The sequence below is a fragment of the Anabrus simplex genome, chromosome 1, assembly GCF_040414725.1.
Source record: "Anabrus simplex isolate iqAnaSimp1 chromosome 1, ASM4041472v1, whole genome shotgun sequence".
Taxonomy (NCBI): domain Eukaryota; kingdom Metazoa; phylum Arthropoda; class Insecta; order Orthoptera; family Tettigoniidae; genus Anabrus; species Anabrus simplex.
Window position 1 is genome coordinate 755,044,123 of NC_090265.1, and position 19,116 is coordinate 755,063,238.

Below are 19,116 nucleotides of genomic sequence, written 5' to 3' on the forward strand. Positions count from 1 at the left end.
ATAGGCGTTCCATGGGGCGAGACGCATGATGCGATGACAAAATCCCTAGCTTAGTGGAAGGTGAGCTTACCAAGAAAGCAAGATTTGCAAGCTTTCACCATTTCTCTAATTTCACCGTCGATACCTTTCCAAATTAACATCTCTCGGATCTTTTTCCGAGTTTTGAAGATGCCTAAATGCCCCCGTAATGGGGTCTCATGGTAGTATTTGAAGATCATAGGCACAAGAACGGCTGTAACCACTAGTTTCATATTTTGATCGTGCCTCGAAGGGCAACCCAAAACCCCATTCCTCAACACATTAGGGACGACATGTTCCCCAGAAGAAAGGTTTTCCATTATAGTAGCCAGCACCGGATCTTCACGTTGATATTTCTCAATATCCCGAAATAACATAGGGGCATCCGTCAGGATAGCATCAACACCCGAAGGTATGAGCGTGGGAAGAGAAGAACTAACTTCCTGTACAGTGGTCTCAACTTCGTGTGAAAACATACGGCTTAATCCATCCGCAACTACATTTTCAGATCCTCGAATGTGTCTCACATCAAATTAGAATGCGAAAATCCTGATGGCCCAGAGGGCTATGTGTCCAGTACGACGAGGACTAGCTAATCCCCAACTTAAGGCTTGGTTATCCGTTTCTAAGTCAAATTTGACATGTTCCAGATAAAGGCGGAACGTCTCTAGTGCAAACAAGACTTTCAAACCCTCAAGCTCATAGATTGAATATTTGGCTTGTTGAGTCGATAAGGTCCTAGAAGCATAGGCTTTGGGTCGCCTTCCGAGTTCCGTTTCCTGAAGGAGGACAGCGGCAACCGCCGATGACGAGGCGTGTGTTTGAACAATGAATTTCTTAGAGAAATGTGGCATGGCTAATAACAGGGGCGTTTCAAAGAGCTAATTTCAGATCTTCAAAATCGGCTTGTTGAGACGGCCCCCATACAAATTTGACGCCTTTCCTCCGCAATAAGTTCAAGGGCGCCGCTCTGTTAGTGAAGTTAAGAATAAATTTCCTGAAGTAATTCACCATGCCCATAAACGTGGGAATGCCTTCGATGTTCTGAGGATTTTTGTGTTCTGGAATGATCAATGGAAACACCATCAGGCGACACAATATGCCCTAAGAGCGACATGGAAGGTTTAGCAAAAGCTACTTTAGATGATTTCACAGTCAACCCAGCCTTACGAAGGCGATTGAGTATTTCCTATAGATGATCTAGGTGTTCTTCAAAGGTCTCAAAAATACAACGACATCATCGAGGTAGTGATACAGATATTCAAATTTGATGTCCAAGAAGACCCTATCTAGCAGTCTAGTAAGAACGGCTCTTCTCAGCCTTCATTTTAGGAGGTCAGTAATGTCAGAAAACACATCAGGAAAGGGCTGACACAACTTTCGAATACTTTCAGCCTGCTCCTCAAGTATATATCTAAGATCTGGCAACATCTCACCCTGGGTAGGCGAAATGGATGAACATGACGCCGATTGAATTTTAAAACGGGAATATTACAATTACTAGCAAATTTGAAGGAACTCGACTTGCTCTGAATGTCGAGCACAAGACCAATAGAAGACATAAAATCGGCCCCCAATATTACAGGACAAGACAATTGTTTAGCGACCAACAATTTCACTTTCCAGGTAAATTTTGAAACACGAACTTTAGACCAAATTAAACCTAAAATTTCTAATGGAGAGTAGTTAGCCGAAAAACATTTAACAGCCGTGGAACTATAGTCCAGAAACTTACAAGCAGTTTTCAATTTAGAATACCATTCTTCCGAAATTATGGAACTCACACTCTCTTAGTCATTGTTTCATTGTTTACTTCAATTTTCAGAAAGGGCACGAATGCAGGGATCTCTTCCGCAATGCTAAGACATTCTCTAGGATTTTCAAATGATATATTAGATGAACCTTTACCCTTAACAGAACTTTTACTGGGTTTAACAGGGGCTGAGCCTCAGGAAGGTGAACAGGCTGACTCAGCCGATGACACTAGTCATTTCCTATTATCAGGTTTAGCGGAGGTAACACCAGAATTTGAGCAGAAGGGTGTGCTATTGATGTTAGTGCAATTCTTGCCGAGGTGTGTAAAAGAACCACATTTAAAGCAATCTTGAGATGAACTGGCTCCGTTCTTAGTCCCACTCGATTTTACCAAGGAGCATTTATTGCGAAGATATTCTGTTGATCCACAAGCATAACATTTGCGGGTGGAGAAGGTTCGGCGAGTTGGAGGCCGTGAAATGTTAGAAGACCTTAGCAACTCGTAAGGTGTCGGCGTACCTTACTCCTTCGGCTGAAACAGGCATTGCTTCGAATTCTGAAAAAGATTGAGGTCGGGATGCAAAACATATATAAGGCCTATAGAGCGGCGAGATGCCTTCAACAATTGTTTGCACAATTTTGGTCTTCAGAGAAATGAATAGCGAAAACCCTGGTGTAAAACATGATATCTTGGATAAAGTCTGCAAGATTTTCATCCAATCGCTGTACTCTAAAATATAACTATAGTATCAATGATGACATTGCTCTGGCCGGAATAAAGTTTGCCAGGCGGTGGGCGTGGAAGTCCTCTATGGATGATCGATCAGCTATGGCTTTGAATATTTTGTCCGATAGGAAGGGTACAGATTAAGGATACATAATTTGAAATATTTGGGAATGGGATAGGAAACACTAACGCATGGTCTTGAAATTCTACTAAGAACCTCAGGAAGGAAATTACTTCATTAATTGAGTTTACTGAAAATTTTTAAATGGCTTTAAGCAACATAGCCAATGGATGAGGCAAACTACTGAAACCAGGTGACATAATCAGTGACGGCATAGGAGGTTGAGATGTTTCAAACACATTATTATTAAAAACAAAGGTGAAATTTGTTTAGGATGAACAGACTCTGTTTCCAATGGGGCAGATGTTTGCTGTGTTGCCACAGATTTCCTACTTTCAATAGATTTACTCGGATCCTCCTCAATAGCTAAGTTTATCAAAGGTACTTGGTCGGTTTTGGGAGCAGCGGCCCTAACTCTATTAGACATGTCTGACAGATGTTCAACAAAATTGCTAGCCTCCTTAGCATGATCCCCCTTCAACTTTAGAGACAATAGGTCCCTAGCCCTATTATAGAAATGAAACAGTCTAGCCTGAACTCTCTTAAGTTGGTTCGCAGATGGATCGCTCACTTCAAAAAATGAATTGGCGTATGGCTTTTAGTGCTGGGAGTGTCCAAGGATAAGTTCGGCTCTCCAGATGCAGGTCTTTCGATTTGACACCCGTAGACGAAATGCGCGTCGTGGTAAAGATGAAATGTTAATGACGACAACACATACACCCAGACCCCGTGCCAGCGAAATTAAACAATTAAGGTTAAAATTCCAGAACCTGCCGGGAATTGAACTCGGGGCCCCTCTGACCAAAGGCCAGGACACTTCAAAAAACTAACTACAGACGCTAGTTCGGTGGTATTGTCTGTGATAGTGGTTACAGCCTCATCAATTTCTTTTCCCCAAAAACTTGGATACAAATAGGAAGTTCTAAGGACTCCTTAAGTTTGGCAATATCCGCCACATCCGTGCTTCCAGATTGGACCTTTCTAATGAAGAGCTCATAAATCAATTTCTCCTTGCGCAAGTACCCTGGAGCGAGGACTTCGCGAGGACCTGACATGTTGACAGAAAAGGTTAATCATTTGGAATATTCCCAGCAACCGAGAAAATTCTTAGAGTTCGGACCTGATCCTACGTTTAGCCGTCAAAAGGGCTTAATCTAGACCCATTCAACCACGCTCTGCTACCACTTGTTCCGGGATTATCTGTGGACCGCAGAGGTGAAAGAAGGTGCTGATGGGAATGGGTCTATCTACGATATCAAAGATTAAACTTTAAAATAAAGGTATATATTTCTTTTTAGATCTCAAACTTAGCAAAATACTTTACTAGGTGAAGGAGCAAGTTATCAATAACAATTTTGACACAAGAATAGAAAAGCCCAAAAATAGGTGATTAACCAAGTTTGAGTTTCATGCTCCAAATTTACAAGTTTACCACGTCGCAAATATTGCATTTAGTTAGATACACCATTTTCAAGAGCACTTGCCTCCTACAGTAACAATTTACGGCCTTACAAAGGCATCACTCGAAAATTACACAAATCTCAGAAAAGAGCTTACATGCTCTACAAACTCAACCAAGGATGCTGCGCTCCCAAACTCCTATAGCCTAATCAAGGCAACTTTACAAAAATCTTTACAATCTGGCCTCTCTAGGCACAACCTACAATTTACAATCTACTGTAGTTAATACAGGGGTATCTAGTACCCATACTACTGGGATTTCGTGAAAAGAAGATCAGGTTAAATTACTGGCCCCAATTCAAAAATGTATGGACGCGTACTCTTGCGCTCCTTGAAAACCAAGTTTTGAAACCCTATTTGGGATAGGGCACAATGATGCAGACGCTAATCCCAAACTACTGAGGTGACTCGAAGGACAAGTTAATTCATGATTTAGATGAACAGAACAGTTACAAAATCGTAGTCACCTCCTGATAAATTTATATACAATTTAAGACCTTATGAAATTTTACATTAAAAAAGAAGTTTACATTTTAGAAAACTGATTGTTACATAGTTAGAGATTATAACTTTCCCCTCGGGTGAGTTTACGGAGATAGCTACAGAGATAGAGAACTTGTGGCCATTACCTGGGCTGATGTTCTGCATGTCCAAGAATGAGGTGCCCCGCCTCCTGTCTTAACACACACACACACACAGTAATTCGACGATCAATAAGACAAGGTAACTTGGAAAATGCGCAGATTTTATCCCCCAGAGGAGGGTTCGAGAAGGCTCTGGACACACCCTCTCATTTTTATTGGTTAAACAAAAAGCTACAAGAAGCCTATGATTGGCTGAAAAATAATTACAGAAAATGTGTAATTGGCCAGACTCCAAAGCTGGCGGGATGAGAAGGAAATGTTGCAAACCTTGAAGTACCAAGATAAATGAAAGTTGAGAAAATATACAAACAAGAAACTTCTTCAAAACATTAATTGTTCCCCCTTGCACCAGAGTTTTAGTAGAGACATCTGTGGAGAAAATTTCAAACCTCTTGACGTACACCAAAACAAAAAAAGAAATCTAGTCTGTTTTGGAAACTTCGAAATAACATAATACATAAATAGTAACAAATTCTGATCAATGCCCCAACTTTATGCATTAGCAGTTTCAAATTTTGTTCGATAGATAGTATTCCTTAAGGCGCTTCTTTTAAATGTGCGGGATTGAGGTGTACCTCCCTTACAATGATAAAAGTAATAGAAATGTTGGTACAACACGGATTATAGGTTAAGATTTTGTTTTGGTTATGTTACCGTAGTAATTGAGTAATAGTAGTCTCGGTCAATCAATCACTACTGACCTGCATTTAGGGGAGTCGCCCAGGTGAGAGCCAACGGCCGTAGCCGTGTTGAAAGACAGGATCCCGTGAGATCTCCGAAGTTATACAACATTGGGCGTGGTCAAGATTTGGATTCTTTTGGCACGCGCTGTTGGTGGGGGTAAGGGAACGGAGTAGCGGAAAGGAAGTGGCTACTCTACCGTACGTAAACTCCGGCTGAGGCAAACCTCTGTGGAGCCTCGTACCTGCCTTCGGGCAGAATACACCCGTACCTTACCCAGGTGGCAGATTCCTTATCTGTTGTTTTCCTACACTTTTCTTAAATTATTTCAAAGGAATTGGAAATGTACTGACCGCCACACTTGGTATGTTATTCCAGTCCCTATCTCCCCTTTTTATAAACAAATATTTGCCCCAGTTTGTCCTCTTGATTTCCAACTTTTATTCATATTGTGATCTTTCCTACCTTCGAAGACAACACTCAAACTTATTCGTCTACTAATGTGTGCCTGTTGCATTTCGTAGACATTAACAAAATGGCGCCGAAGGAAGGTATGGCCCACTCAATTTAAAAGAATACGCAATGAATATACGATATCGAGGTATAACAGAAGGCCATGCATAACTGGGAACGGATGTATACCGAAGGCGGTAGTCAAGTAAATTGTTTTAAAGAAAAAAATAGACCCGAAGAGATTGTTTGAAAAAATACTTGAAAAATTGAACTGACGGAGTTAAGACGTGATTCGTAATCGTGCTACATATTGGACGGAATTGTACAAGATTTTGGCGAAATTATTGACGAAAGACTATATTCATTTAAAAGAATACGAGATAATAAACCTAGAGTAAAACCGCGAATAGCCAGAATACTACAGATAAGCGAGATCGGATTAAATACGCTGAGTGGAATCCGAAGAGCAAGGCTAACATCACCGCAGGAAAGGATCCTACGAACTGCACAAGAAAAATAAGAGCAACAACCATGTTCTCCTCGGGAATCTTTATTGGCACAGAAGCTGGAAGAAGAATAATTCTGAAGATTATTAAGCCGATTTTGAAGATTCTTCCTCGAAATGGTTAAAATATATAATACGTAATTTTAAAGAAATAGCGATATATGACGCTGAGGAAGAATGAGAACAGTAACTGCGAGAAATATTATTCTGATATAAATTTTATAACAACCATGTTCTCCCCGGTAATCTTAAATTTTGTTGCCAGCATAACCAACAAGATGATGGACTGCTAGACGTGTAAGATGACCAACCTGGAGAGAGGTATCGCCCAGCCAGATGACCAGCCCGTGACGAGAGAGGCATCATCCAGCCAGATGACCAGCCCGTGACGAAAGAGGAATATTGCCCACCAAGATCGGTTCTGAACGGGAGAAGGAGTGATGTCCAAGCCCAGATCCAGACCGCGAGTCTAACCATATGACGGTCAAATAGGAACAACTGACATCGGAGTAACGAGGAACGAGCTAAGTCTTCACATTTAGTATCATAATTCTTGACTTATAGTTTTAGTTGGCATATGCTTTGGAATTGGTGTTACAAACCATCCAATTTAAGTGTGCAAGTGATAATATGCAGTGAAGTGTGAGATATTTAAGTCATTAATGCTATATTAAGGCAGTATAGAACTATATATATTTCGCGAACAGATTACCGCATTTGGCCAGGTAAAGCAGTGAAGTAGTCGAGAATATGATTTCAAATGACTTGACATAACAGCTGATCGCTAAGAACTAACATTTGTTGTATGATATCGATTAATCTCACATAGAACATATTCATGGATTACGTCATAGACGGACAACGCGTCATAAGTGGATGATTATAATTATGTACTCCTGGTAGAGCGATATTGTAGTAATGGAAACTCATTTGAGGTTAGGCATCTTAATTTATTGAGAAGTGTTTAGTATGAAAAGACATTGTGACATATTTATCAACGCAATATATGTGTAATTGCAACGTTTTCGTGTTGAGGGTTATTTTAAATAAGAGTTGATATTGAATAGTTAAGATGATGGTTTTGAATCGTAAGACGGTGAAATAAGAAGATATATCATGTAATATGAAGAATTATATTATGATTTACGGTAATCGCAAGGTATATGTGTGTTGAAGGGAGTAAAATGTCACATATGAAACGATGCAAATACGTAAGAGGAAGTACACCGCGGGAGTGACCTAAACCAAAGTATGGATATTGAATATTAATATTTAATTGAGATTTAGATGATGATGTAACGTGAAGAATAGAGGATGTTATGTTGGATGCATGTGAGTTCTGTGACATATTCTAGAAGCGTATAAATGCCAGATAAAAGACACAATATACATCCGCGGTTGTATAATCCCAAAGCATACAATGAGATATTCATCTTCACACTGCATAATTGAACTAAGTAACTTGCACAGTAGGATAATGATTGGTATACGAAAAATTTGAGCATATCGAGCCGCTAATATATAAATTAAGAATTATGTGGATAATATAGGTAGATTATTTATTTAAAAACAATGTATAATAGAATTTGCATTTTAAGAAAGGATAATATATAGCGAGATGGTAGACTAGGAGCCGGATTTAGCAGGCATTAGGGATGTAAAGCGTTAGCACGAGAATCGTTACTAGTTAATGTCCAAGAAGAAACCCGAATTAATTGAGTTCATATTTTATTTGTTTAAAATGGTGATATAATTATGGTCAAGAGACTATGACAGGTTATTACAATATAAATTGCAATTGGATAGTGTATTTCCAGTGACACATAGGATGTCTCAAGATTAATTATGGACAGTAATGCTGATATTTTGACCTCATTTCAGAAACGATTCGAATAAGTTAATTTTTTTTTCTTTTTCCCAATAAGCCAGCGCTGACTTTGAATTAATTATACTATATAGTGATAAATGTAGTATAATCCTGATTTTAGTTCTCTTTTCTTAGGGCAATTCTATAATTTAATAAAATATGGATCATTATTTTTATATAATTTGTGAGTGTTAATTTTTAATCTCAGTCAATTCCTTATCTAGTTTGTAAGATAAGTAATGAATTAATTGCGTATATATATATGAATGAGATTATTGATGGAGTTACAACGTTAGTATTTGGGATAGGCGAACATTCATACACTACTGCGTCTTCGGGTGAACTTTTCTCTTCATGAATTCACGTAAAGCGGAACTGAATGAAATTTTTTTTTAGATTTTTCACATGGAATGAAATACCCTGAGATTATATTGAGCTGCTGGGAGTTATTGGCAATCCGTTAGGACAGCGGGTTCATTTAATTTTTGACGCCACAACGAGGAGCTCGATGAAGAGGAAGACACCGCGGGAACGTAAAAAAATAGGTCGCCAACATTTTTGGCTCCCATACGTGAGCAATGAGAAAAATACCGGAGACAGGAAAAGAATGAGCCGCCAAAACAAGTAATATTTGGGTGCCCAACATGGAGCTTATCGAAGAGAAAGATATCGGAGACAGGAATGGAAAGTGTATCCAAGAATAAGCAAGTAAATTTTGACACCCATAGGTGGGACAAGAGGAGAAAGACACCGGGGGACTCAATAAGAGAGAAAAGTGCCGGAAAAGGTTCGCCAGCGCACAAATAATTTTTGGTATTCCAGCGTGGCGTTTTATGAAGAGAAAGACGCCGTTAGTCAGTGAGCAATTAATTTTGCGACTTAACGTGTGACTTATGGAATAAAATACCGGAAAACATAATAAGGAAAAGTAGTAATGAGAAAGATTCCCAGAAATGTAGGGATGAAATAACACATGATAGGAACTAGAAGTGGAAAGGATTGTATGTCTTTGCATGAGGAAAGGAGATGGAGTTTGGATAAATATATAATTTTATGTGAAGAGATAGATGATATTTAGGAATAATCATTAGTCACGAGATGATTTCTCTCTTTTTGTTAGAATAATTTAGGTTATGCTTATTTTAGATTTTATTTTAGCTTATACTGAATTAATTTTTGAATATTATGAAGGATGATTTTTGGATGATATTTTGATACCGTATAGTGGATACTTTTTTCTTTTGGGAATTCGTTCTGAAATGAAATCAAAGAAATGAAATCTGAACTCACGGTCAAGTTGTTCATGGTGTATTTGGTTAGATGGTATCGATCTTCGGGAAAGTCCATCCATATATTAATTTGCTGGGAAGACAAAGCTAAAAAATAGGATATAATATTGAAGTATTGGAGTCTATTGAACTCATTAGGTTAAGGAAATCGTGGATTTTGTGATATTCTGTGTTGATATTCTGTGATATTAGAGATTTTTAAGAAAATTAGAGAATATGATAGGAATTTAGAGAGACTATATCGAATAGAATTGAATTTATCGAAAACATGGCAACTCAGGGAAAAATACAAACTTAAGGGAGCAAGAAGAAGAAATGAAGAGAATACAAGAAAAACAAGAAGGAATGCCACTATGGTTCCAAGTATTTATGAAAAAGCTGGAAGAAGATAAAAAGAAAGGGAAACAAGAACGAGAAGGAAAAGAAAGGAAACAGAAGGAGGAGCAGGAAAAGAAGGAGAAGATATATTAATTATATATATATTAATATATAATTAAGAGAGAAAAAAGAGAAACAAGAACGTGAAGATGAGAAGAAGAGGCAGGAAGAAGAGAGGAAGAAAGAGAAACAAGAACGTGAAGATGAGAAGAAGAGGTAGGAAGAAGAGAGGAAGAAAGAGAAACAAGAACGTGAAGATGAGAAGAAGAGGCAGGAAGAAGAGAGAAAGAAGGAGAAAGAAGAGAAGGATAAAGGACGGGCAGAAAAAGAACAGAAGCAACAGAAGAAAAGAAACAGAGAAAAGCAAGAATTATTGCAGGATCTTAATAAAAACCAACAAGAACTGTTAAAGGAATTCCGTAAGGAGCAAGCAAAGAAACAAGAAGAATGGCAACAGATACAACTCGAGGAAAGGAAAAAAGAACATCACGAGTTGTTGCAAGATTTGCATAAGAGACAAGAGGAATGGCAACAGAAACAGAAGGAATCATTGGAGAAAATCATTAGGAAACGAGAAGATGAACAGAAAGGGATGATCGAGGAGTTAAAAAAGAAACAGGAAGAAATGACCGAGGAATTTTCCGGAGTTAAGAACGAAATTCAGAATATGCGGGCTGAGCTGACCGAGAACATGGAAAATAAAAATAAGGAGATGCACGAAGAAATAAATAAAATAAAAGCAGAAGTAACGAAAAGTCGAAGTATCATTCAGAGGCAAATGGGTGAAGAAATTAATAAGTTAACTACCAATCTGGAAGAGATAAGAGTTAGTAATGAGAAAAATAGGAGGAAGTAAACAAAATAAATGAAAAGGTAACAGAGAGTCAAGAAATCATCAAAAGATTAAAGGATGAAGAGATTAATGAATTAACAAGTGGCATGGAAGGATTGAGTATGAGATACCAAAACTTAGAGGAGAAAGTTAGTCAAGCTACAGGCCAAGTAGCTGATAAAATAAATGAATTGAGGGAAAAGATGGAGAGCAATTAGACTGAAGCAGACCAGAACATGGAGAAGACGGAAGAGGAGATGAAACAAATTAGAAAAGAGATACAGGAAATGAAGGTAGAGAATCAGTCAGCGAAATATGTAATTTCATACTGTAGCGAGAGGCAAAAAGCAATTGAGATACAAATCAACGAAAGAGAGACCACACCTTCAAGAATAATTGAACCAAGTAGGCAAAATAGTGAGGTAGTCAATGGAAGTAATCAAAGTGATGGTACCCCAATAATAAACATCATAAAAATTATGATGACCGTCCAAAACACTTTGACAGTTCAGCAAAAATATCCCCTAAACAATTCCTAAGAGATATGGAAGAATACTTTCGTGAAGGAAGGGTGCAAGAAGAGAAAAAGCTGCGTATAATTGAGAAGCACTTGGACGGGAATCCAAACATATGGTTTCAGGCATTCAAGTACAGCTTCAATAATTACGAAGAATTTAAAGGAGCGTTCTTAAGAAAATTTTGGGACCCTGAAATCCAACAACAATTAAGACTAGAGTTGTACTCGAGAAAATTTTCATCGGCAGGACAAACACGATACAGTGACTATTTTTCATATCAATTCCACCGGTTTCAGGACTTGGACTCAGCGCCTAGTGAATTACAGGCAATTAAGACTATTGAAAGACAATTTCCGTTGGAGGTACAAAGACCTCAGATATACTGATCGCAATCGATATGGAGAAAAGGTTAAGACAGATTGATTTAACGTCAACATGCTTACATACATACATACATACATACATACATACATACATACATACATACATACATACATACATACATTATCATTATAGACTGTTATGCCTTTCAGCGTTCAGTCTGCAAGCCTCTGAGAATTTACTAAACGTCGCCACAATCCTCGATTTGCAACTGGTATTGTGGCCTCATTTAGTTCTATACCTCTTATCTTTAAATCGTTAGAAACTGAGTCTAACCATCGTCGTCTTGGTCTCCCTCTACTTCTCTTACCCTCCTTAACAGAGTCCATTATTCTCCTAGGTAAATTATCCTCCTCCATTCGCCTCACATGACCCCACCACCGAAGCCGGTTTATGCGTACAGCTTCATCCATCGAGTTCATTCCTAAATTAGCCTTTATCTCCTCATACCGAGTACCCTCCGGCCATTGTTCCCACCTGTTTGTACCAACAATCATTCTTGCTACTTTCAAGTCTGTTACTTCTAACTTATGAATAAGATATCCTGAGTCCACCCAGCTTTCTCTCCCGTAAAGCAAAGTTGGTCTGAAAACAGACCGATGTAAAGATAGTTTCGTCTGGGAGCTGACTTCCTTATTTCAGAATACTCCTGATCGCAACTGCGAGCTCACTGCATTAGCTTTAATACACCATGATTCAATCTCACTTACTATATTACCATCCTGGGAGAACACAGAACCTAAATACTTGAAATTATCGACCGGTTCTAGCTTACATACATACCAATATGACATTCAGTTCTGTTGAATTTCTTACGTACTGACATCAATTTAGTTTTCGAGAGGCTAATTTTCATACCATACTCATTGCACCTATTTTCAAGTTCCAAGATATTAGATTGCAGGCTTTCGGCACAGTCTGCCATTAAGACCAAGTCGTCAGCATAGGCCAAACTGCTTACTACGTTTCCACCTAACTGAATCCCTCCCTGCCATTTTATACCTTTCAGCAGATGATCCATGTAAACTACAAACAGCAAAGGTGAAAGGTTACAGCCTTGTCTAACTCCTGTAAGTACCCTGAACCAAGAACTCATTCTACCATCAATTCTCACTGAAGCCCAATTGTCAACATAGATGCCTTTGATTGATTTTAATAATCTACCTTCAATTCCATAGTCCCCCAATATGGCGAACATCTTTTCCATCGGTACCCTGTCATATGCTTTCTATAAATCTACGAAACATAAACACAACTGCCTATCCCCCTCGTAGCATTTTTCAATTACATGGCGCATACTGAAAATCTGAGCCTGACAGCCTCTCTGTGGTCTGAAACCACACGGGGTTTCATCCAACTTCCTCTCAACGACTGATCGCACCCTCCCTTCCAAGATACCAGTGAATACTTTGCCTGGTATACTAATCAATGAGATACCTCGATAGTTGTTGCAATCCTTCCTATTCCCTTGCTTATAGATAAGTGCAATTACTGCTTTTGTCCAATCTGAAGGTACCTTACCAACACTCCACGCTAATTTTACTACTCTATGAAGCCATTTCATCCCTGCCTTCCCACTATACTTCACCATTTCAGGTCTAATTCCATCTATTACTGCTGCCTTACGACAATGGAGTTTATTTGCTATCCTTTCCACTTCCTCAAGCATAATTTCATCAACATCATTTTTCTCCTCCCCATGAGATTGGCTGTTTGCAACACCACCATGATGATTTCCTTTTACATTGAGAAGATGTTCAAAATATTCCCTCCACCTCTCCAGTGATTCCCTGGGATCTATTATCAGTTCACCTGAATTACTCAAAATACTGTTCATTTCCTTTTTCCCTCCCTTCCTAAGATTCTTTATTACTGTCCAGAAAGGTTTCCCTGCTGCTTGACCTAGCCTTTCCAGGTTATTACCAAAATCTTCCCATGACTTCTTTATGGATTCAACAACTATTTGTTTCGCTCTGTTTCTTTCATCTACGTACCAATCCCTGTATGCCTCGGCCCTTGTTTGGAGCCATTTCTGATAAGCCTTCTTTTTACGTTTACAGGCTGCTCTCACTTCATCATTCCACCAAGATGTTCGCCTTTTCCCATCTTTACACACAGCTGTTCCTAGGCATTCCCTTACTGTTTCTACTACAGCATCCCTGTATGCCACCCATTCACTTTCTATCCTGAACCTGCTTACTGTCTACTGTTTGAAACTTCTCACTAATCATATCCATGTACTTCTGTCTAATTTTCTCATCCTGGAGACTTTCAACCCTTATTCGTTTGCAGATAGATTTCACTTTCTCTACCCTAGGCCTAGAGATACTTAGTTCACTACAGATCAGATAGTGGTCTGTATCATCGAAAAATCCGCGAAAAACTCGTACATTCCTAACAGATTTCCTGAATTCAAAATCTGTTAAGATATAGTCTATTATGGATCTGGTACGCCTAGCCTCCCATGTGTAGCGGTGAATAGCCTTATGCTTGAAGAATATATTCGTAACAGCTAAACCCATACTAGCACAGAAGTCCAACAAACTCTTCCCATTCCCATTAGCTTCCATGTCTCCCACACATTTACCAATCACCCTTTCGTATCCTTCAGTTCTATTCCCAACTCTCGCATTGAAATCACCCATTAGCACTATTCTATCATTGCTGTTGACTCTGACCACGATGTCACTCAATGCTTCATAAAACTTGTCAACTTCATCCTCATCTGCACCCTCACATGGTGAATACACGGACACAATTCTTGTCCTAATTCCTCCCACTGACAAATCTACCCACATCATTCGCTCACTTACGTGCCTAACAGAAACGATGTTGCGTGCAATGGTATTCCTGATAAAGAGCCCTACCCCAGACTCTGCCTTTCCCTTTCTAACACCCATCAAGTACACTTTATAATCTCCTATCTCTTCCTCATTATCTCCCCTTACCAGAATATCACTTACTCCTAGCACATCCAGATGCATCCTCTTTGCTGATTCAGCCAGTTCTACCTTCTTTCTTCCATAAGCCACATTAATATTGATAGCTCCCCATCGAATTCCATTTCGTTCGCCAAGTTTTTTCCAAGGAGTCCCTCGCCTGTCAAATGGGAGTGGGACTCCATTACTCCCATAGGTCCGAGGCTTGCTTAAAGTGTTCTGAGCTCGGTAAATTCATGAAGCAGGATGCTGCCCTACTTGCACATAGTCCAAGTGAGGATCTCTCGTCTAACGGGTTATGGACCACCGGTGAATTGTATAGTCCTAGCCGCCTGAGCACAAGGAGGGTCACGACTCAGAATATGTCCGAAATGCCCACTCCCATTCCATAGCAACTGGTATCCCGACTCTCAGGACCACTTACTAGGCCACTCAGCCGTTGCCCATGATTCACGAACTAGGACGTGACTACAGTAGCCCACAAACATGAACAACTCAACATGCTTAATAGAAAGAAATCCTAGAAATATCAGACAAATGGAGACAATAAACACTATTAGTCCCGAATTATCGAGCCATAGAGAAGATAAAAGTGAAGAGGTTAGAGCAGAGAACTGTAACAGAGTACAGGAGGAAGAACGAAAAAGATGTTATTGTCAATGTAACACAGACCAAAATGGAAGATGTGGGCAGAAAGCTAATAGGAGTAACCCACAGTAGAGAAACAATTTCCGTTACAATGTGAATAGAAACCAGGCGTACTATAGGAATAAAAGGCGGTATAATGACAGACGAGGACAGAATTAATATACGAAGATTGAAGAAAATCGACGGCATATTCAAGAGCTAAGAGAACAAAGACGGAGTAAAAGCCGTTGGGAGATATCAAAGGAGACATTGAAGGAGCGGAAAGTCTTGCGCTCCAGAGCTATAAACGAAGGAATGCGGATGAAGGATGTTCAGATCCCGATGTTCAAAGGAGTTGTTAGAAAGAAAAGAAAAACGCCGATAACAAATTAAGGGATAATAAGAGTGAAAATAATGTAAGAAATGAGAACTCTAACAAAATTTGCAGTTGGGTAATAGCGCAGGTTGATCATTGGGACATTCAGCCAGAAAATTTAATTCGAGATGATATTTGTGACGTAGAGAAACCAACATTTAAATTACCGGTGATAATTGTGAAAGTGGCCGATGTCAGGTTGTATTGTTTAGTAGATTCTGGAGCCAGTATAAGTATGATGTCATACGTACTATTTCAAGAGTTGAGCAAGAAGATAGATATACCGATAATACCTGTATCTGGGGTGAAAATAAGAGGAATAATCCCAGATAAATCGGTTGAATGTAGGTTGCAGGCATACCTAAATATCAGGATCGGAAAATATAATTTCGAACATCCGTTCATGGTCATGAAAAAGATTTCAGGGTAGACTTTATGTTAACTACGCGGATGACAATAGATATGGAAATGTGTGAGGTTCGTTTCCCAATTGTAGAAAATGAGGGAATCAAAACAGTGGAGACAATCCAACTCAATAGTACGTTGGAGGGAAGTGAACACCTAAAGTTTGAAGGAAAGGAAGTGGATGTTCTAAGCAAGGAAAGCCAAGGACCAGACGAAGGTGATTGTAGCCGAGAAAGGGAGTTAGAATTGATCAAAAAATCCAGGAGAATTACCATCGTAGAAGAAGAATATGAGAAATAGGAGATTTGGTAAACTATGGCTCAAGCGGAGGTGTCAGTTGAAGAAAAACGTACGTTATACGGAATTATAAACAGGCATGTTGAAGTTTTTAATGACAAACCAGGGCAAATACCGAATTTCAAGTATAAATTAATAGTCAACGACTGGACAACTTATAAAGGAAAAGTTTATGACGTACAGGAGAAGCATTTCTCAGAAGTAAGGAAGATCATTTATGAGATATTGGCAGATGGAATAATCACCAAAACAAGTACATCATTTCACCATATTGTTTTGGAAGAAAAATCACGATTATTAACAGGATTCATGTTTAATAATCAGACATATGCGTATTGGAGATTGCCCTTTGGTCTCAAAATAGCTGTGCCGTATTAATAAGGGCATTAGATAAAAATCTGACGAGTGAAGTAAAGGAATTTGTGAATTGTTATGTCGACGGCTTGGTCTTTGCAAGCACAACTTTTGAATAACATTGTGACAAGTTAGAGAGATTATTAAGCAATTGCAGAGAACCGGTTTTGAAATAAATATGACAAAATCTAAATTCTGCAAAAGTCAAGTACTTTTCGTTGGTCATGTAATCGATGGCGAGGGGATTTAAACCTAACCCCGTGAAGATAAGAGCTATCTGTGATTTCCCACGTCCTTCAAGAATAAAACATGTGAGACAGTTTTTAGGAATGACAGGATTTTTCTCTGACCATTGCGAGGGTTACACTGAAATACCCGCACCGTTACAGAACCTATTAAAGATGAATAATAAATGGAAGTGGAACGATGAGGCTAAGCAAGCTTTCGTCAATATGAAGGAACTCATGAAACGAAGTATTAAATTGTGATACCCAGATTACGAAAGGAAATTCACTATTCAAGCAGATGCATCGAACATGTGGTGTCAGGGCGTGCTTATATCAAGAGGATGGAGAAAACCAGAAACGAACATATCTGGCGTTTACTAGTAGAAAATTGCGGAAACACGAACAGCATTATACCACCACTGAAATTGAACCTCTTGCAATCATTCATGCGTTGCAGCAGTGAAGGCGAATTATTTATGGGTATCCAGTAATAATTAGAACGGATCATAAAGCGCTGACTTTTGGACTAAAAGCAATAATGGTCAGTGAAGGAATAACCCGCTGGATATTAATCACACAACAATTCGACTTGAAAATTGAACATGGGAGCGGTAAGGTAAATGTCTTAGCAGATGCATTGAGCCGAAACCCAGCAGAACGAGAAGAAAACATTTTGGAAATTGTATTGGACGCTCTAGATGAAGAATTGTTGAGAAAATTAGAAAATCTTGGAGAATTTCAGAGATCAGACAGGAAATTGAGGGTTATTATTGATAAATTTGCAAATAATGAAACAGAACTAGAGATGGGAAGTAATTATGAAATTGTAGATGGAATACTACTGAAAATTATGGACAATATTAAGCAGAGGAAAAGAATAATAATACCGCAGGAATTACAGAGAGAGCTAATCTGGCATACTCACAAAATAACAGGTCATGCGGGCATAGCCACAGTAATAGGCACGTTGATGGAAAAATTCACCTGGGTAGGATTAAGAAAATCGGTCAGAAATATAGTCAAAACATGCGATATATGCCAGCGAGTCAAGCATAATAATTTCGTCAGTGGCAATAAAACAATTCCTATTATACCATCAAAGGCTAGAGAGAGATATGCACTATATATATTTGGAAAGTTACCCACGGCAAAAAAGGAAAGAGATATATATTGGTAGTGATTGATATATTCTCGAAGTATATCTCATTGCAAGCCATTCAAAGGGCGAATACTAAACAAGTTATACGGAGCCTATTAAATAAAGTAATTCCTGAGATGGGAAAGCCCGACAGGATACTGACAGATAAAGGAACACAATTTACATCATTAACATTCCGTGAATGAATGAAAAATGAAGGTATTAAACACATATTGTGCTCAGTACGTCATCCGGCGGCAAACACAGTGGAAAGGTACATGAAGGAAATTGCGAAATTCGGGAGAATTTACTGTAGTCAACATCATTGGAAATGGGTAGACATGCTGGGAATAGTTGAGAGAAGCCTAAAAAATACTGTTAATGAGTTAATCGCTCAAATTCCGAACGTAGCCTAATAATATGCATCCACATAGGACTTGGGATAGTATATTCAGAACGCCATTGGAGAAGAAACCAGATCCCCAGGAGGTTACGAGAATTATCCAGGGAAGGCTAAAGTACCAATCAGAGAAGAGGCTCAAAAGGGTACGAAACAAGAGATTCCGTGTGCCGTTTAAAGAAGGCGATCTTGTATTAATTAAAACAGCTCCAATATCAAATGCACCCGCCAAGATATGTGCGAAATTTTTACAATTATACAATGGTCCGTATAAAATTGAACGAGTGTTTGGGAACAACGCATATAAAGTAATAAGCTTGAACGGCAAGTACCGGAATATGCATAATCCATGTAATATCAAACCATATTTCCAAGAGAATTAGGCTATCGGAACGGAAAATGAAACACAACAAGTCCAAGAGTGAATACAAAATGGACTTTACAATTAGAATAATCAAAGAATTCATTTGGACCGGGCATAACGAGAAATCAGCTGATAAGCACACAGACAAAACCAAAGAAAATAAGCAGTATCATGGTAAAAGAATCGATATTAATCTACTAATATCTAAAGCAGCGTCAGCCAACTGCGTGTACGTGTGATGTCAGGTAACACGTCGCACACTCTGCTCGGGCAGCGAAACGAAGTACTTAGTGCTGTAACTGAGAAGTGAAGGCTAGAGGGGCGAGGGGAATCACAACGTCATTCCTAGGGGGAGGCCC